Source organism: Oryctolagus cuniculus, chromosome 4, assembly GCF_964237555.1.
Source record: "Oryctolagus cuniculus chromosome 4, mOryCun1.1, whole genome shotgun sequence".
NCBI lineage: Eukaryota > Metazoa > Chordata > Mammalia > Lagomorpha > Leporidae > Oryctolagus > Oryctolagus cuniculus.
Genome location: NC_091435.1, coordinates 10,550,437 through 10,570,960, shown reverse-complemented (window position 1 = coordinate 10,570,960; position 20,524 = coordinate 10,550,437). Strand labels below are relative to the sequence as shown.

Sequence of the window (20,524 nt, the reverse complement as noted above, 5' to 3'; positions counted from 1 at the left end):
CGGATGCTGGATGTCTGGGCAGGGTTTCCCCGCACACCCAGACGCAGTTCTGTAGCAGACAGCAGCAGGTCCCCTCCAGCTGAGTTTTGTGGTCTGCCTGGAGGCAGTGTCAGGTGCCACAGCTGAGGGCTCAGTCCTGGGAGACCGGCCCCCACCCCCAGTCAGACGTCAGTTACAAGTCCCGAGTTGCAGCCTGCGGTTCTGCCTGACCAGCTACCCTCTGGGGTTCTCACCACCCCCTCTTTAGGGTTGATTCATTTGCTAGCCCATCTCAGGGAAGTTAGGGAAATGCTTTGCTGATGTCTATCCATTATTACAGAAGAATTACAAGGAACAGGTGCACAGGGCAAGATATGTAGGAAGGGGCGTGATACCGCCCTGCTCTCTCTGGTGTGGAGCCTCCACAGCACCTGCCTCTTCACCAAGTGTCCTCCTCGTGCCCCCAGGACCTCACTGTATTCCCTGTTCCTTCCATGGAAATTAGTCGCCTTATGTTTTCAATGGCAGGTGTGAGCGTGTCTTTTAGGTTTCTGGGTTGCACAGTTGCAGAGGGAACACGGGGCAGACAAATCCACATCACACAACCTGGCTGTGTACAGAACAAGGAAACCGTGGCTGCGGAACCAGAGACAGGGCTACGAGTGGGACCCAAATGCCCGGAGCCCTTTAAGAAGTGAGGGGTCGCTGAACAGGGGACTCCTGAGTGGGGCCATCCCAGGTGCCCGATCACAGATGGCCTCCTTCTAAGCCCCTGCAAGCTGAACTTGTCTCACCAGTGTTTCTGCAAACCAGCTGTCCCCACCGAATCCATGGAACTCTTCCCAGGCAGATTTTGGGTCACAGCTCCCGGTCCCTTTGCTGGCTGAGCTCAGGAGTTGGGAAGGTGGAGATGCCACCAGCCTCTGTCTTCTCCGATGTTGGGAGGAGCCGTTAGAAACAATAGACCAGAGATCTTTTTGTCCTTTGGCTTTCTTGTGGGAATTGATGATGAGGCAGGAGGAGGGGACAGGGTACCACTGTGGCTGGGAACCTCCTCACTCAGACCTTAGAGACCCCACTATATCGGGGCTGTAGGCAAGTCTCCACCCTGATCCCCAGGGGCGGGCACCTGTGCTGCAGACCTGCGTCCCAGTGGTCCTGCAGGCTGCACCCTCTGCCCCTCACCTGCAGTAAAGCGAGGCGTTAGGGAGGAAGACGGAAATCAGCCCGTGTGTGCGAAAGGGGCCCGGGAGGAGCAGAGCCCTGGGGGAAGGAACGGAGCAGCTTGAGGGGCCCAGCTTGGAAGCAGCCCAGTGTTTTACACTACACAATCCTGCCTGTGCCCTGATAACCTCAGAGGTGTTCCCAGTCTCCCCGCTCCAAAGAAAGCACCCAGGAGAATGCAGGCTGATACGGGAGGAATTTCACCTGTGTCATTCCCAGGAGACCCTTCGTCCAGAGGAGGGTGAAGCGAAGGAGAAACGGCGGGAAGACCTGGACCCCACCGCCTTCTAAGCCCCAGTTTCAGTTAGACTGCTCGTCCGCCTGGCCTGGCAGGTGCCTTGGCTCCATTACACTTCGCAACCTTGCTTACCCCAGTCTAAATGACCGGGCACTCTCTCTCTCGGATGTCTGGAGAGGAGCCTGTCCAAACTGATGGGTGCCGTGCCCTGCCCCATTAAACTCTGCCACCTGGCTTACCCCTGCTCTCTGTCTGAAATTCTCTCACTGCAGACAAGATCCTCTCTGCTAACAAGCACAGATGCCTGTGTGGGTTCCTGCAGCTCCAGACAGATCAACCTGGGTCCAGGAGAAGGACTGGGCTGGTGGCCTTGAGAAGACACCTGCACAACCAGCTTTTACTACGCCCTTATTATCCATTACCTAAAGTGTAGCCACATTAGCTTGTTAAGCAACTATTAGTAATAATAAGCAATGCTAGATGTTGTTGACTTTATAATGTGTATTATGTTAGACGTGGAGCTAAGTAATCCAGTAACTATATTAAGTTGATGATTGAATGACCCAAACCACTGCCCATTCCTGGCACTCGCTGTCGTATACTCCCCTTCCCTCCATCTGGCCAGATGTGACCCTACCCTGACACAGGTCCAGGAATGTACAGTGATTGCCTATGCCTATAAGGTTCAAAGCTTTAAATAACAACCAGCCACTACCCCGGGGTCAGCAGCGATGCTGGGATTTATCAGAAGTGTCAACTTGATCTATAGCATTCCCTTAAAGCCTGCTTGTACACGATAATAAAAGCTTTGTAAGAATTAGGCTTGGGGCTTCTCGGGTGCATCCTCTCCTGGAGGCACTGAGAGGCCGGGTTCGAACTGGTAATAAAAACGACCCTGCTAATTGGCTTCAACTTCGGTCTCTAGTGGTGTGATTTTCGGGGGACCACGGACTGCGGGCATAACAAATTTTGGGGGCTCATCCTGGGATTCACCGAAGCCCACCCAGACACCTCGTTGAAGGGTCATGGAAGGACCGGTCCGGGTGAGTTTGCCGGCATTGTCTTTGTGTAGTCGACTGTGTTATCTGAGTTGCCTATAGGTTCTGTATCTGGGCCGACGAAAAGTCCTGGCGGACACGCTATAGGACTGGCGGCGGGGCCGTTGGGAGATGTTCCTTGGACCCCATCTGGGACTATCAGTGTAAATTGTAGTCCATCTTAGCCGGCGCCGAGCTCACTAGGCTAATCCTCCGCCTTGCGGCGCCAGCACCCCGGGTTCTAGTCCCGGTCGGGGCGCCGGATTCTGTCCCGGTGGCCCCTCTTCCAGGCCAGCTCTCTGCTGTGGCCAGGGAGTGCAGTGGAGGATGGCCCAAGTGCTTGGGCCCTGCACCCCATGGGAGACCAGGAGAAGCACCTGGCTCCCGCCATTGGATCAGCACGGTGTGCCAGCCGCAGCGCGCTGGCCGCGGCGGCCATTGGAGGGTGAACCAATGGCAAAAGGAAGACCTTTCTCTCTGTCTCTCTCTCTCACTGTCCACTCTGCCTGTAAAAAAAAAAATTGTAGTCCATCTGGTTGGGCAGAGACAGCCCAACACGCCTGCGATCTGTATCTGTGTGTCAGTGTGGTTGCGTTTTCTGCCGAAAGCGTTCAGTTTGAGGCTGTTATTTTTCAGGTTACTGCCTTTGGATGAGAAAAGAGAACAGCCACTCTGCACGTTCCTGCTTTGTTCCTTTACCTGGCTAACCTCACCTTCCTTCCAAAAATCCCCCTTTTTAACCAGGGGTTGTAGGTCCATGATGGGGCAGATGCAGACCACCCCCCTCACCATCATAATGAATCATTTCAGAGACGTGAGGAATAGAGCTTCTAGTTTAAGCGTGGAAATCAGGAAGGACACATTCCCACTCTCTGTAGGTCAGAGTGGCCAGCTTTTGGTGTTGGATGGCCTGCAGAGGGCACTCTCGACCGGCCAGTCGTACGGACTGTTAAAGAGAAAATCTTTCTCTCAGAACCGGATGGCTACCCAGATCAAATCCCCTACATTCTTGTCTGGCAAGATCTAATAAATAACCCGCCGGCCTGACTGGCACCTTTCCTACCCGCAGCTAAAATTCTAGCCCTACAGCGCACAGGAGCGGGCGAGTCCGCAAAACCTGCACCCCCAAGGGAGGCCGCTGCTAAACCCCGAGCCACCAAACCCTCAGCTCCTCTTTACCCGGTCCTGCCTGACAGTTCAGATCCCCTACCCCTTGACCCTCCTCCATACCTTCTCGCTCCCCTAAATCCTAGGCCTGCAGAGCTGGTGAATGAGGAAGCATGGGCAGCCCCACTGGAGGGAGAGAGAGAAGCAGGGACTGACTCAGGAGGGCCAGCAGAAAGGACGAGGGGCCGCACCCAACGAGCGAGGAGCCTGCGCCATCCCGACTCCACGGTGGCCCTACGATTACGAGAAATCGGGCCGCCCGATGGCACCGGGAACCCTAGACTTCAGTATTGGCCCTTCTCCACCAGTAACCTCTATAATTGGAAGACTCAAAATGCCCGTTTTTCTGACAATCCCAAAGATTTGATTTCTCTTTTAGATAGCGTTATGTTTACTCATCAGGGATGACTGCCAACAACTCCTCTGAATCCTGTTCACCACGGAGGAACGAGAACGAATCCAGTTAGAAGCCAGGAAATTGGTTCCTGGCGACGATGGTCAACCCCCCGCCAACCCAGATTTAATCAATGATGCTTTTCCTTTGACCAGACCCCCAGAAGATGGCTGGGACTACAACACGGCAGAAGGTAGGAGACAGCTGCGGGTTTATCGTCAGACTCTAATGGCGGGTCTCCGGGCAGCGGCACGCAAGCCCACTAATTTGTCCAAGGTATATGCAGTTAATCAAGGAAAGACAGAGTCCCCTTCAGGGTATTTAGAAAGATTAATGGGAGCCTATGGATCCAGAGGCCCCCGAAAATCAGGCAGCCGTAGTTATGTCGTTTGTAAATCAGGCTGCTCCGGACATTAAAAAAGAAGTTACAAAGATTAGAAGACCTGGAGGGAAAGAGTATTCAGGATTTACTAGGATTGCTCAGAGGGTTTTTAATAACAGGGATGCCCCCGAAGAGAGGCAGTTGAGGGCAACAGAAAAGATGACGAGAGTACTGGCGGCCACAGTTCAAGGGAAGCAATTGCAGGGAAATTCCACACGCCCAAAAGCACCCTATAAAAATTAGATAGAGACCAGTGTGCCTATTGTAAGGAGGTCGGCCATTGGGCTAGAGACTGAAAAAGAAAAGAGCCAAGCCAGGCCGATGGCAGGAGATGCCCTCCACGCAACCCTCTGCTGTACTAGTGACCCAAGATTCTGAAGATTAGGAGGGACGGGGTTCGGATCCCCTCCCCGAACCTAGGGTAACTCTACAAGTGGAGGGGAATCCTGTCCAGTTTTTAGTAGACATGGGACCTCAGCACTCAGTTCTCACTAGCCCCCGAGGGAAGCTATCAGCCACCTCTTCTTGGGTGCAAGGAGCCACAGGGATCAAAAAGTACCGGTGGACAACTAAAAGAACTGTGGACCTGGGGACCAACAGAGTGTCCCATTCTTTCTTGGTCATCCCTGAAAGTCCATACCCCCTTCTGGGGAGAGACTTACTAACTAAGATAGGAGCCCAAATTTGCTTCCTACCTGATGGGCCAAAGGTGACGGATTCACAAGGTGGACTGGTTTCAATATTAACTCTGTCCCTGGAAGATGAATACCGTATTCACCAACAACCTGAGGAACCTGGACAAGAAATTGACCGGTGGGTCCAGCGTTTCCCGGAGGCGTGGGCTGAGACTGGGGGAATGGGACTGGCTGCCCACCGACCAGCCATATACATAGAGACAAAACCTGGAGCGGATCCGGTCCTGGTTCGACAATACCCTATGCCCCTAGAGGCAAGAGTGGGAATTACACCCCACGTGGGGCACCTCCTAGACCAGGGAGTTCTGCGACCGTGTCAATCGGCCTGGAACACGCCTCTACTGCCAGTGCGCAAGCCCACCACAGGGGATTATCAGCCCGTACAGGACTTGAGGGAGGTTAACAAAAGAACTATTGATATCCATCCAACAGTGCCAAACCTCTACACCCTTCTTAGTGCTCTCAGTCCCGAAAAACAATGGTATACTGTTTTGGATCTAAAGGATGCCTTTTTTAGCTTACCCCTAGCACCTAAGAGCCAAGAGCTTTTTGCCTTCGAATGGGCAGACCCAGAAAGAGGCATCAACGGACAACTAACTTGGACACGGCTGCCACAAGGGTTTAAAAACTCTCCCACCCTATTCGATGAAGCTCTTCATGACGACATGAGTGAGTACAGACAGACACACCCAGATCTAACCCTCTCACAATATGTAGATGATCTACTGATAGCAGCACGAACCCTCAAGGAATGCACCCGAGGAACGGAGGTCCTCTTGCACACTTTGGGGAGCCTGGGCTACAGAGCACCCGCTAAAAAGGCCCAACTCTGCAAGACCGAGGTAGCATACCTGGGGTACCTATTGAAAGTGGGGCAACGATGGCTGACCCCTGCATGCAAGGAGACTGTGCGCCAAATCCCCCAACCGCAGTCACAACGACAGGTTCGGGAGTTTTTGGGGTCAGCCGGGTTCTGCCGATTGTGGATTCCTGGATTCGCCGAACTGGCCAAACCTCTGTACTTAGCGGCCAGGGATCAACGACATTTTCTGTGGACAGAGGAGACCGAGCAGGCCTTTCAACGGATAAAAACTGTGTTGCTTTCAGCCCCAGCATTGGGACTCCCCGACGCCTCCAAGCCCTTCCAGCTGTTTGTGGACGAAAACAAAGGAATAGCGAAGGGAGTTCTAACTCAACGCATAGGCCCTTGGAAGCGGCCAGTTGCGTATCTATCAAAAAAACCTGATTCTGTAGCTGCTGGATGCCACCTTGCCTCAGAATAATAGCAGCTACTGCTCTAAAGGTCAAAGATGCAGACAAATTGACCATGGGGCAGGGATTGACCATGGGGCAGGAATTGACCATGGGGCAGGAATGGCATGACGCCCCATGCCATTGAGGGCCTACTCAAGCAGCCTCCCGACAGGTGGCTCAGTAACGCCCGGCTCACCCACTACCAAGGACTGTTACTAAATCCTCTCAGAATTTTCTTTCAGCCACTGACCGCCCTTAACCCGCCTCCCTGCTCCCTGACCCGGACCTGGAAGCCCCACTCCATGATTGTGCCGAAGTGTTAGCCCAGGTGCATGGAGTAAGAGAAGACCTACGAGATCAAGCCCTGCCCAACACTGAGGTAACCTGGTTTACCGACGGGAGCAGCTTCGTGCATCAAGGACAGGGGTATGCGGGGGCAGCGGTGGCTTCAGAGACTGAGGTAATATGGGCCGAGCCCCTGACAGCAGACACCTCGGCACAAAAAGCAGAACTTATAGCCCTAACCCAAGCCTTAAAACTAGGAAAGGGAAAAAGACGTATGGTCTACACTGATGGCCGGTACGCCTTTGCCACCGCCCATATACGTGGGGCTATATATCGGGAAAGAGGTCTCCTGACAGCAGAGGGAAAACCATAAAGAACAAAGGAGAAATCTTAACTCTCCTAGCCGCTTTATGGGAGCCAAAAAGATTGGCAATTGTGCATTGCCCGGGCCACCAAAAACCTATAGACCCCGTGTCAAGGGGCAATTATTTTGCTGATCAGACTGCTAAGAAAATAGCTATGTCCCCAATTCAGGCCATAGTCGTGTAATTCCCTGATCCAGTATACCGAAGATCTACAATGGGTAAAAACACTCCCTGGGGCACAGCTTCTTGATGGGTGGTGGAGAGACTCTGAATGTCGCATAATACTCCCCGAAAAACTAGGAGAAAGAGTATTACAAAAAATCCACCACAGCACCCGCCTAGGCACCAGGAGGATGCAGGACTTAATGAGACAGACGAAACTACGAATAAAAGAGGCCCCCAGCAAAATTGACCAAATTGTTGCCAAATGCAAAGTCTGTCAACTCACTAATGCAGGAAAGAACGCTCAAAACCCAGGAGCAAGACAGTGAGGGGACAAGCCGGGATTCTATTGGGAAGTAGATTTCACTGAAGTAAAACCGGGAAAATATGGGTATAAATATTTACTAGTTTTCATAGACACCTTTTCAGGATGGGTCGAGGCCTTCCCTACAAAGAGCGAAACGGCTCAGACAGTGGCTAAGAAACCACTGGAGGACATCCTACCCAGGTACGGATTCCCAGTGATGACTTGTTCAGATAACGGACCTGCGTTCGTTTCTGAGGTGAGTCAGGGGTTGGCTTCCATACTAGGGGCGGATTGGAAATTATATTGTGCCTACAGACCCCAAAGCTCAGGACAAGTAGAGAGGATGAACAGAACATTAAAAGAGACTCTAAGCAAACTAGGCCGGCGCCGCAGCTCACTAGGCTAATCCTCCGCCTAGCGGCGCCGGCACACCGGGTTCTAGTCCCGGTCGGGGTGCCGGATTCTGTCCTGGTTGCCCCTCTTCCAGGCCAGCCCTCTGCTGTGGCCCGGGAGTGCAGTGGAGGATGGCCCAGGTGCTTGGGCCCTGCACCCCATGGGAGACCAGGAAAAGCACCTGGCTCCTGGCTCCTGCCATCGGATCAGCGCAGTGCACCGGCCACATCGCGCTGGCCGCGGCGGCCATTGGAGGGCAAACCAACGGCAAAGGAAGACCTTTCTCTCTGTCTCTCTCTCTCACTGTCCACTCTGCCTGTCAAAAAAAAAAAAAAAAAAGGAGAGAGACTCTAAGCAAACTGACCATGGAGACTGGCGCAAACTGGGTAGCCATCCTCCCCTGCGCTCTGTACAGAGTCCGTAATTCCCCCTTTAAGCTGGGACTCACCCCATACGAAATACTATATGGTCAGCCACCTCCCATAATACCTGATCTAAAAGAAAACTTAATTAAGCAAAGTGATAATGACTTTGAACTTCTGTTTTCGCTCCGAGCTTTACAGAAGATCCATGAAGAAGTGTGGCCCAAACTAAAAGACCTTACGGAACAGGGCCATCTCCGACACCTCACAGCTACAGGCCAGGCGACTGGGTGCTAGTAAAACGTCACCGGAGGGAAAACTTGGAACCCAGGTGGAAGGGACCCTTCCAGGTCATCCTAACGCTCTCAAGGTAGACAGAGTGTCCTCCTGGGTCCACCATGTCCACGCCAAACTGGCAAACCTGTTCCCAGACATCATAAACCCCCCCTGGATGAATGGGCCTGGAGAGTCGACAAAACTCAAGCCAAGAACAATCCTCTGAAGCTTAAACTGCACCGCATTCCCCAGGCGGTAAAGCACTAGAACAATGAGGCCTGACCTCATAATCCTACTGATTCTTTTCTTTTTTAATTTATTATTTATTTTATTTCTTATTTTTTGACAGGCAGAGTGGACAGTGAGAGAGAGAGACAGAGAGAAAGGTCTTCCTTTTGCTGTTGGTTCACCCTCCAATGGCTGCAGCGGCCGGCGCGCTGCGGCCGGAGCACCGCGCTGATCCGAAGGCAGGAGCCAGGTGCTTCTCCTGGTCTCCCATGGGGTGCAGGGCCCAAGCACTTGGACCGTCCTCCACTGCACTCCCTGGCCACAGCAGAGAGCTGGCCTGGAAGAGGGGCAACCGGGAGAGAATCGGGCACCCCAACCGGGACTAGAACCCGGTGTGCCGGTGCCGCAAGGCGGAGGATTAGCCTAGTGAGCAGCGGCGCCGGCCCTACTAATTCTGTCTACTTGGGGGGGGGGGGTGACTTTGGACATCATTCCTCACCAACCTCCACCAGGCTCCTGGACCTTGAGTGTGTCGGGAAGAGTCATTGACCGCTATAATGGCACGGGGCAGCCCATGTCACCGTAGATCGCTGCACCCTATGGCAGGAAGTGGACACGAGGCTCATCTCCAGGCCCGGAGCTAGGACATTTACCTCTCCAGCCAATTGGCATTGGATTCCTGGGGTAAAATTGGTGGGGTGCGGGCAAGCTGGTGTAGAGGCCAACCTACAACAAACTGAATGGTATGTCTGTCCTGCCGAAGCTTCCCCAGACTGTGGGGGGGGGGGGGCAGGCGATTATTACTGCTGTCACTGGGGATGTGAGACAATAGCCTCATGGTTGACTCCTAGGGACAAAAATCTGGAGATGGCCAGAGTGGGTGGGTCAAGTCCTCAAGTGGGAAGAAGAAACCCAATCCAAATTATGGTAAAAACGTGGCAAGAAATACAGAATTCCCAATGGTTAAGGGAAAAACATGGGGACTGAGACTATATGTCTCCGGGTCTGACCCGGGCATTCAGTTTACAATCCAGTGGCGGTCTCAATTGAGCTACACAATTGGGGTGGGGCCGAATAAGCTCCTTATTCCCGAGCCTGAGCCCTCACCAACCCAAAGACCCAGACCCAATCCAAGTCCTCCTCCCCGGGTGAAAAAGGGCAAGGACCGGCCCATTATGACGAGCCGAGGCAAAGATTCAAAATCAAGAGGCGCGCAAAGACAGGGCCCGACCTGCCTCGGCCAGTAACAGGAGAAAGTCAAAACCCCAACAATCTGGTCCACTGTGGCGACTCTTAAATAGTGCTTATATAGCCTTGAACGCTTCTATCCCTAACTTAACTAATTCCTGCTGGCTGTGTTATCAGGCCTCACCACCCTATTATGAGGCGTCAGCTGTGACAAGTCTCTCACTCTCTGGGACAACCCAAGAGGGCTGCCGCTGGCAGAGACAGATGGAATCTGGGACCACCTTACAGGTCGTGCGGGGTCGGGGAACATGCATATCCACAGTTTCTACTGGATCGATGTGTAGCCACACTGTCCTCAGCAACGCCTCCCTGTTCTACCCAGCGCCAGGAAATACGCGGTGGGCCTGTAATGCTTCGGGAGTGACTCCGTGTGTGTCAGGGACAGTGTTACAAAGCAATAATGAATGGTGCCTTCTAGTTAGATTGTACCCTCGAATAATATATCATCCCTATGAAGAACTCCTGTCCAGCCTAAGGCCCACCAGTCACTCAGCAGAAGGCGCCGGGAGGTGGCGACCGTTTTAATCACTATAGCTGGACTGTTAGGGCTCGTAGGGACAGGGTTGGGAGCCACTGCAGTAGCCAAGCAAGGAAGCCAGTATTCAGCTCTCCGACTGGCGATAGATGAAGACTTAGCGAGAATTGACCGATCTATCGCTGGCTAACCAAGTCTCTCTGATCCCTGTCAGAAGTTGTCCTCCAAAACAGACGAGGACTGGACATGCTGTTTCTACAGCAGGGAGGACTGTGTGCCGCCTTGGGGGAGGAGTATTGTTTCTATGCCGACCGCACGGGGTAGTAGAGGACTCCATGGCTAAAGTACGCGAGGGGCTAGAAAAAAGAAAAAGAGAAAGGGAACAATGTGGGGAGCAACTGGGAGCAACTCGGACTAGACTGTTACTGGAATTAAGACTTATTCTATGCATCTGCTCTCCCACAATATGGCGCTGGGAGAGGAGGAAACAGCTTCTACACAGCTGCCTCCAGTTCAACCAATAAGCAGCAGGAGCTGATTCTGATTGGAGGAGAGCAGCGTACTCGGCGTGTGGGTAGCAGAGTTGGGATTGGTGGAAGAGGACTATAAAGGAGGAGAGAGACAACATGCACCGGGAACATCTATCTGAAGGAACACCTGTGCAGCCCCCAGAGAGCCGGCCGGCGGTGTGCCGCTCCCCCGAGGAAGTGGGGAAAAGTGGCAGGGGGAACCGCCCTTCCACGGAGGTGGAAGGGACGGTAGCCAACCCGGGAAGAACCAGCAGCAAACCCGGGGAGGGCCGAGCAGACAAAAGAACAGCGCAGGGTCCTGTGTCGTTCCTCCACAAAGACGGGGAGCGACATAATGGTGCCGTGACTCGGATATGAAGCCTAGGCAGGGTTTAGTGTCGTTCCTCCACGAAGAGGGGGAGCGACAGAACAACAAGAAGGATGGTTTGAATCATGGTTTAATTATTCTCCTTGGCTAACAACCTTATTATCGGCTATAACTGGCCCTCTACTTTTGTTAATAATAATCTTAACTATAGGCCCCTGTGTGATTAACAAACTAGTAACATTTGTTAAAGACAGGATAAACACGGTTCAGCTTATAGTGCTGCGGACACAGTACCAACCCTTAGATGAACAGGAATTATAAAGCTTAAGACCTGTAAAGGAGCCAAGATTGGCTCCAAATAAGTCCCATGTGAAAGGGGGGAATGAGAAGTCACCTGCACAACCAGCTTTTACTACGCCCTTATTATCCATTACCTAAAGTGTAGCCACATTAGCTTGTTAAGCAACTATTAGTAATAATAAGCAATGCTAGATGTCGTTGACTTTATAATATGTATTATGTTAGATGTGGAGCTAAGTAATCCAGTAACTGTATTAAGTTGATGATTGAATGACCTGAACCACTGCCCGTTCCTGGCACTCGCTATAGTATACTCCCCTTCCCTCCATCTGGCCAGATGTGACCCTACCCTGACCCAGATCCAGGAATGTACAGTAATTGCCTATGCCTATAAGGTTCAAAGCTTTAGATAACAACCAGCCACTACCCCGGAGTCGGCGGGGTAGCGATGTCGGGATTTATCAGAAGTGTCAACTTGATCGATAGCATTCCCTTAAAGCCTGCTTGTACACGATAATAAAAGCTTTGTAAGAATCGGGCTTGGGGCTTCTCGGGTGCATCCTCTCCTGGAGGCACTGAGAGGCCCGGGTTCAAACTCGTAATAAAAACGACCCTGCTAATTGGCTTCAACTTCGGTCTCTGGTGGCGTGATTTTCGGAGGACCACGGACTGCGGGCATAACAGCCTCTCCTGCCTTCGTCCTGTCCCCAGCAGCACACAGCCTCCAGCTCCACACCGCTGGACTTCCTGTGTGCATGGAGTGCCCAGGTGACCCAGGAAGACAGAGGCCTCTGGAAACAAAAGATTTTTCACCCAGTGCTCTTTTTCAATAGAACCCATTGAGGAATTCTTTCCACATGGGCTCCTTGTCAGGTGACTGCAGACTGCTTGTATGCTGAACGTGACAATGGGGGACTAGTCTGCCCTTGGTTTCTCCCTGGGAATGGCTCAGGAAAGAATGGCCATTGTGCATTCAGAATTGTGTGGCCACAGTAGTACGGCAGGGCAGGTCGGTATCTCAGAAACGTCCCCTCTGTCCCAGCCAGGCCCGACAGACCCCAAGGACCCAGCCTTTCAGAAAACTGCTGGGTTTCTGGGCCAGTCACGTCTTCGAAATGTTTCCTCATCATTCAGTGGTTTCTTGCTTCAGTTTAACCTTGCTGAGCACAGAGATTGGGCACAGGACAGGATGTGCGCGGCCAGGGGCGCAGAGGATGAGAGCTAGCCCATCCTGGCGGCACCCGGGGACAGCCAGGCCCACGCTTCTGTGTGTGAACGCATTGTCTCCACCGAGAAAAATAACACCTATGAAGTATTTACATGCCCCAGCGACCTCACGACCTCGCCTTAGGATCCACCACCTACAGAAACCTGGCGCTGATCCGCAGGGCTTGGGGAGGACTGTACCTGTAAAAGGTTCAAAGAAAGAACCCAGTTGGTTTGCAACGAATCCGTCCAACAAGCAACTGTTTCATTGCGAGCATTCTGCTCCGTGTTCAGGAATCAGAGACGAGTAGGCTGAATGTTGGCAGGCGGGTTCTGGAAATGATTGGGGCGGCCACACTGCAGCCTGGGGCAGCAGGTGACAGTCACGCCGGGGAACACAGAACAGGGACCCAGAGACCAGCTTGGCGGCACTGGCAGGGGTCAGGCCGGGCTTCCCAAAGGACATGATGCTGGAGAAAGGGCCTGGAGCATGACCCGAAGCCGGAAAGGCGGGAGGAGCGAGGTGCACCAGAGAAGCATGGGTGTGACCGCGCTCTCGGTGGGAGGTGAGCTGGATCACACTGGGCAGCCGGTCACGGTCATGGCCGTCGGCACTTGCAGACTTGGTGCCTGACAAAGATCGCTCTCACAGTAGGGTGCAGGGTGGGTGGGATGAGGGGTTCTGGGCATGGAGCATCCTGGCTGTGACCTAAAGAGAGAAGAGAATACCTAGAACTTGAGATGTGATTGAAGTAGCGGGCAGACAGGGGGCACCCTTGTGCCCTGCCTGGAGTCACGGAGACCAGGAAGCAGAAGGATGCCAAGCCCCGAATGTGTCCTCCTCATGTCACAGGCTGGGGGCTTGCTCTCCACGGCCATGGTGTTGGGAGGCGGGACTTTGAGAGGTGCTTAGGTCTTGAGGGCTCTGCTCCCATGATTGATGGAGGGAGGCTCGTGGTCGCGAGAGCGGGCTGGTTACAGACGCCAGTTTCAGTCTCTCGTGCCAAGTGACACTTGGGCCACCTTAGGATGCAGCCCGAGGCCTCTGCCGGGTGTGGCCTCTTGACCTTGGGCTTCTCAGCCTCCGTCTCTGCTCTTGATAAATTACCCAGAGTCAGGTGTTCTGCAAAACACATGAAGCTGGGAAAGCAACGTATGTTCTCAGCTGTTCCTGAGCGCTGGTGCAAGCGGGCGGCAGACGAAGTCCTGGGCCCCATGAGCATGCCAGGGCTGCCGGCCAGAAGGAGCAAGCCCGTCCCCAGCATCAACAGAAGCAGCTACGCATCCACAGCTCAGCATCTAGAACCTTCCTTGGGGGTTACATGGTGGCCCAGGGTGGGGCATCCCAGAATCTCCCATGGTCAAGGAGAATGGAGACTATGACAATGGCAACTTTGAGCAGCCACATGTGGCTGACCACAAGGCCTCTGCCGTCCAAGTTCATGGCAGGCATCAAAAATGGGGGGGTGGGGTGGCCCCACCGGGACTCAGCCCCTGTGGCATGTAGAATGTTATCTAGAACAAACACTGGGCATCATGACGCTGCTACCTGGAGCCACACACTGCACTTGCCACTACCTCAGCTCGCGCTCGCCTGTCTGTTTAACTCAGGCTATCGCTGTAATGAAGACCTATCTGGCACTGTGGCTCTGTAAGTGCGCCTCTGCCTGCAGCACCAGCATCCCATATGGCACTGGTTTGAGTCCCGGCTGTTTCACTTCTAGTCCAGCTCCCTGCTAACGTGCCTGGGAAAGCAGTGGAAGATGGCCCGAGTGCTTGGACCCCTGCCACCCACGTGGGAGACCTGTATGGAGTTCCAGGCTCCTGTCCTAGCCCTGGGCATTGAGGTCATTTGGAGAGTGAACCAGTGGATGGATCGATCTCTCCCTCCCTCCCTCTCTTTCTCTGTAACTGCCTTTCAAATAAATCAATAATCTTTTTTAAAAAGAGGAAGACATAGACCTAATTCTGTGTGTGAGAAGGCATGGGTGAATCTTCTTGTCCATCAAAACGAGGTTGGGAGGCCGGCACCGCGGCTCACTAGGCTAATCCTCCGCCTTGCAGCGCCGGCACACCGGGTTCTAGTCCCAGTCGGGGCGCCGGATTCTGTCCTGGTTGCCCTTCTTCCAGGTCAGCTCTCTGCTGTGGCCAGGGAGGGCAGTGGAGGATGGCCCAAATGCTTGGGCCCTGCACCCCATGGGAGACCAGGATAAGTACCTGGCTCCTGCCATTGGATCAGCGGGTACGCCGGCCGGGGTGGCCATTGGAGGGTGAACCAACGGCAAAAGGAAGACCTTTCTTTCTGTCTCTCTCTCTCACTGTTCACTCTGCTTGTCAAAAAACAAACAAACAAACAAACAAAAAATGAGGTTGGGGGCAGGGTAGTGAAGACAGGCTGATGGTACCCTGCAGATTTTTTTTAAAAAAGATTTTATTTACTTATTTGAGAGACAGAGTTACAGAGAGAGGGAGAGATAGAGAAAAAGGTTTCCATTGGCTGGTTCACTCTCTCAATGGCAGCAATGGCTAGAGCTGGGCTATTCCAAAGACTAGAGCTTCGTCTGGGTCTCCCATGGGGGTGCAGGGACCCAAGCACTCTGGCACCTTCCACTGCCTTCCAAGGCCATTAGCAGAGAGCTGGATGAGAAGAGGAGCAGCCAGGACATGACATGAACCAGCGTCCATACAGGATGCTGGCACCACAGGCAGAGGCTTAGCCCACTATGCCACAGCCAGCCCCAACCCTGAAGTTTTTATCTCTTGTAAGCTGCCTAGTAACTGCGTCCTCACTTTTTTTTTTTAAATGATTCATGTATTTACTTGAAAGGTAGAGTTACACACACCAGAGGGTGGAGGGGGAGAGATATCTTCCATCTGCTGATTCACTCCCCAGGTGGCTGCAGAGCTGGGTCGTCCGAAGCCAGGAGCCAGGAGCTCTTTCCGGGTCTCCCACATGGCTTCAGGGGCCCAAGCATTTGGGTCATCTTCCGTTGATTTCCCAGGCCATAGCAGAGAGCTGGATCAGAAGAGGAGCAGCTGGGGCTGGAACCTGCACCCATGCCCGGCACTGCAGGTGGCAGCTTTACTCTCTACGCCACAGCCCTGGCCCCAGTCCCCACTTTTGATACACAGTATTGTCAAAAGTTCAAGGAAAATGTGTATCATGAAAAAAACTCCAAATGGATTTCAATTTTTTTTGGCACCAAAATAATCTTGTCTTTAATTTCATTTTTCCACAAACATTTTTAAATCTCCCTGTCTTCACTCTCAATGACCCTGAAGGCTTTGGAGACAGTTTCTTTTCCCAGTTCCTGCAGAGACATCAGCAGCCTGAGCTAAGTGTTCCCCATCCCCCTACCACGACCTCAACGGTGCAGGGTCCGCCCCACCCCCATCCTGTCCCCTCCAGCCCAGGGGCGCACCCTCTGCAGAGCGGCTGGGCCCGGGTGCCATGGTGACTGGTGAAGGGATGCCCCCTGCTGTGCCCCCCACCGCGCTGCTCCCACCCCTCCCAGCCCCTGCAGCTTTCTGGTCTCCAGGCTGCACCCAAGCCCCACAGGGCACCAGGATCTTCCCAGGCACCCAGCACATTCAAGGCTCCTCCCCTTCTTTCCTTGTCACCTTTCTCTGGAAGCTCCTCCCTCCCTGCCACCACCTGAGCGGCCAGGAGGGGGCGCTGCTGCCCTGGGCTGGCTCAGCCAAGCCCAGGAACCACTGCTGGTATGGGATGTCCGGCTCCCTGCGCTGCTGTCAGGCCCCTGGCATGGGGAGGAGGAGGCCGGGCCGGTGCCTGAGTCTCCTCTCTCCCTCCCTGCCCTGGTCTTAGCTCTGGAGGCAGGGCGTGCCCTTGTGGGACTGTGGGCTTCCCTGGCCAGGGCGGGAGGGAGGCCAGCCCTGCACCTGTCAGTAGCTGCACATGGCTTGTCCTGGGCCGGCTGCAGGTGGCAGCCAGGAAGACCGGGCTGGAGCAGCAGGTGCCTGATTGAAGAGAGGGCCTGCGCTGCCCCTCAGGCACAGGTGGTGTCCACGCCGGCCTCCCGACCCTGTCCCAGATCTTCCTCACTGTGCTCCCAGCCTCTTCCTCCCCAACACAGTTCCCTCGGGGGCTCTGGGCCGCACCATCCTGTGCCCTCCGTGTTCCGGTGGTCACGCACAGCATGGCAGCCAGCTTACCTGGGCCTGCCGGTGAGGTCTCTGACACCCGCAAACTACACGCAGCCTCTGCTGTCTGCGCCCCGCCCTGCCCTGCATTTTCCCATCACCACACCCCCCTCCCCTCCGGACACGAGCGACGCCATCGCTTCTGCAGTTGGAGGAAGTCATGAGTGGGGTTCAGACTCACCTGGGCTGAACTCGGAGCAAGGCCAGGTCCCTTGAGGCATCCTTGACACAGCCTGAATCCAGGGCTCTCTGGAGCAGGTGGACCGCCCCTCGCCACTGGGGTCTGTTCACCTGGCCTTGCCTGGCTCCCATTCTCAGAGGGACCTTGTGTCACAGGGCCCCGGTGCTCCGCAGCAGTCGCAGGATGGGGACTGTCCCCTAGGTCTGAGCCTTTAGGAATCTGTGGGCCACTGTCACTCCAGCCTGGCGAGAACCATGACATCCGGGCCATCCCCCACGGTGTGTGTGTGTAGGGGGGATCCTTGTCTAGACTCATTTCCAGAAAATACTCTGGATTCTTGCAAACTTGTGGCTTCTGTCACTGGCCCAGCGGCTCGCCTGCTGCCAGCCCAGGTGGCACAGCCTCGTGCCCGGCAACATGGGTCTATGGTAGAATTTCCTGCCCAGGAAGAAATTCTGTGGTTTCCAGTATTCAGACAAAAGCCTTAACAGTCCCCATGCATGTTTCTTTTGGTATTTCATACACATGTGCCTATTGTTCCTGCAGTAGCAAAGGATTGGTTGTCTAAGATTCAATCCCTCCATCATGATTTTCAGATCAAAGCAACTTTATTCCGGCACACTTTATAACAAGGGGCACCCGCAGCAAGGACGGAGTTTCGTGGACCCGAAAGCTCCGGGGCCTTTTGGGCTCTTTCCTCTCCTGGAGCATTTTTTTTTTTTTTACTATTCTCTCTCACTAGCTACACATTCCTCTGCCTCCAAACCCCCTATCCATCCATCCATCCATTTATCCAGTCACCTGTCCATCATCCCATCCATCTGTCTACCTGCCCCCCACCTACCCATCCACCCATCCCACTTGGATAATAGTGTACCATGTACTTCCTCCCCCGTTGATGTTTTAGAAGGCAAGACAACCAATTTAACAATTACTCTGGACAGATGAATGAGCAAGGATGGGTTAGCATGGCGGAGCCAGCAGGAGACACCGGGAATGAGACAGCAGGGACTGGCAGGGCAGGGCAGATAACGGGGCAGGTAACTTTCAGTGGTGTTCACTGCGTGCTCTGTCCTGCGCTAGGGTGAGCAAGACAAGGTGGGTCTGCTCTGTTGGGGCACACGTGGCTGTGGAGTGAGCTGGGCTGGGCTGGGGCAGTGGGGTCATTGTCTAGGCAGGGGGGATGTGTGATGACACACAGAGGAGAGAGGACATGCAGTAAGAAGCACTGACAGGTCCATGTGACCAGAGAGTGAGCATCAGCCGGGAGGGGTCCCTGATGGCCACAAGAGGGGCAGCAGGGTCTGCCTGGCTCCCGTCCACTGTGCGAGTGGTCATCAGATCCCTAATCAGACTCTCGAAAGGAAAAGAAATGCTGAACGGAGGCACCATATCCCAATCACTTGCAAAGAGTTTCTTCTGTCTTCCAGAAAGGTAGCCATGATTAAAACAAACAGGATCGGCAGGGAAGGGGTGCAGAAAATGAAGTGGGTGGGGCTAAGATCCCGACTGCCACCGTGCTAACTTTCGGCAAGTCGCACAGGGAGAGTTTCAGGTGTGAACTGGCGGCATCCTGCTTTGGGAGCAGCAGTGCAGAGAACCTGGGGGAGAAGCAGTATTTGTCACCCAGAGACCGCCTTCTTGCAGGACCACTGTACGGTCAATTATTGACGGGGCTTCCGTCTGAATTGCTGACCTAGAGGTGAACGGTACTTGGTAGGTGGTCCTGAGATTCAGGCAAAAGTCCTCGAGTTCTATACAAGCTGTAGAGGCTGCCTCCCTCCAGCTGGCACTCAGTTTTTGCCACTCAGCTACCCACTGCGGGGGGGGGGGCACTGAACCCTCTGCAACCTACTATTTGATAAAATCTATTTAATGAGTTCTGTGCGTTTCACCCCAAATTCAAGCCCTCAGGGAACCCAAATTGCTTGTGGGCTCTAATTCACACAATATTCTGGAAATCTAAAATCCAGACTGCACGCCGACTGCACGGCTGCATTTGTAAGCCGAGGATTCAGGGCTGTCCTGGTCCCCCTGATCACCACCCTGTGCTTGGACTTTGCTCTCATTGCCAGGGGTCTGATTTCCGGGTTTTGGATGGCTCTAAGCTGCTTATCATGGGGTCAGGCACATATTCTATCAAAACCTGTTTCCGAAACACTTTCGATCAGTGGCAGAGAGCGTGTTCTGCACGGTTCGGCCTGGCTTGTGTCTGTCGTTCTGCATTTTCTGAGCCCCTCTCTGAGAGATGCGAGGGTCCTGGGCGTGTGCTCACTGGGGAGCCTTCAGCTTCATCAGCGTGGCAGCTGCTGGCTTGCAGAATTCCAACCAAAGCTGCCTGCCGCCTGTGCCTGCCACAGAGCTGCCCCCAAAACAGATCATCTCGGCGGGGGGGGGGGGGGGGCGTTGGTTGACTTGTGATCCTACTCTGTCTAGGATCCCCAGTGGTGGGACCACCAACTTGATTCCCCAGTAGGTAGGGGGCCCCCGCTGGCGGTCTCATGGCAGCCATCTCTCACCGTTACGAGCTAGGACCCCAGGCTGGCACCCTTCTCAGCGCAGCTCTCCCTGGCAGGGCTCCTACTGATTCAGACGGTGGCAAACGACAGCCCCTCCCTGCACTCCTACCTGGGAAGATGTCCTCCCTTCCCCCAGGCAGTCAATTTGTGAATGTGCTCAATACTCAGGTGTCCCCATCTGACGGAAAGGCAGGTGTCCCGCCGCGTTTAAACCCCGAACACACCCAGCTATGGCTATAAGGGACGCAAGCATTCTTGGGAAATAATGACGGGATGGTGCTTCTTGGAGAAGGGGAGAAAAAGGCGACGGGGATCGGCACTGTGGCCACAGCGTGTTAAGCTGCAGCCCTGGCTGTTGCGGCCGTTTGGGGAGTGAACCAGAGGAAGAAAGATCTCGATCTCTCTCTCTCTCTCCCCCTCCCTCTCTGTTGCTCCGCCTTTCAAACAAGAAAATAAATAAATAAGTTTTTTCATGAGAAAAAAGTAGCATGTGCGTCTTCATGAAGCAATGCCTACTATTAACCATCATCAGGATTAATATCATTGCTGGACTTCAGCAAATAAACACCAAGTAGGATTTTCTGGCATGGCCAGGAAGCTCACCACCGTGTGAAATAAGAATTCCGGGGCCAGCGCTGTGGCGTAGTGGGCTGAGCCTCCGCCTAGACTTCTGACTCCACTTTCACGCCATTCGCCCTCTCCTTGGCTATGTTCGGTGCGCGCGGGGGACCCTCTGTAAACCAGAGGGCAGAATTAAGAGGCTCTGAGCCCACGGGAACACGACCTCCACCTCCGAGACCGCAGAGCTGAGATCACAGATCGGTCCGAGGAATAAAACGGCCAGCAGTG

The 20,524-nt window shown here is 54.0% G+C and overlaps 1 long non-coding RNA gene across 1 annotated transcript; it reads left to right on the top strand.

Moving 5' to 3' along the window:
* The first annotated feature begins 1,746 nt into the window (after positions 1-1,746).
* Positions 1,747-12,238, top strand: LOC127487595 (uncharacterized). The gene is made up of 2 exons (XR_011387712.1): positions 1,747-2,484; positions 4,048-12,238. It is a non-coding gene; the product is annotated as an uncharacterized lncRNA (long non-coding RNA).
* Positions 12,239-20,524: the final 8,286 nt, after the last annotated feature.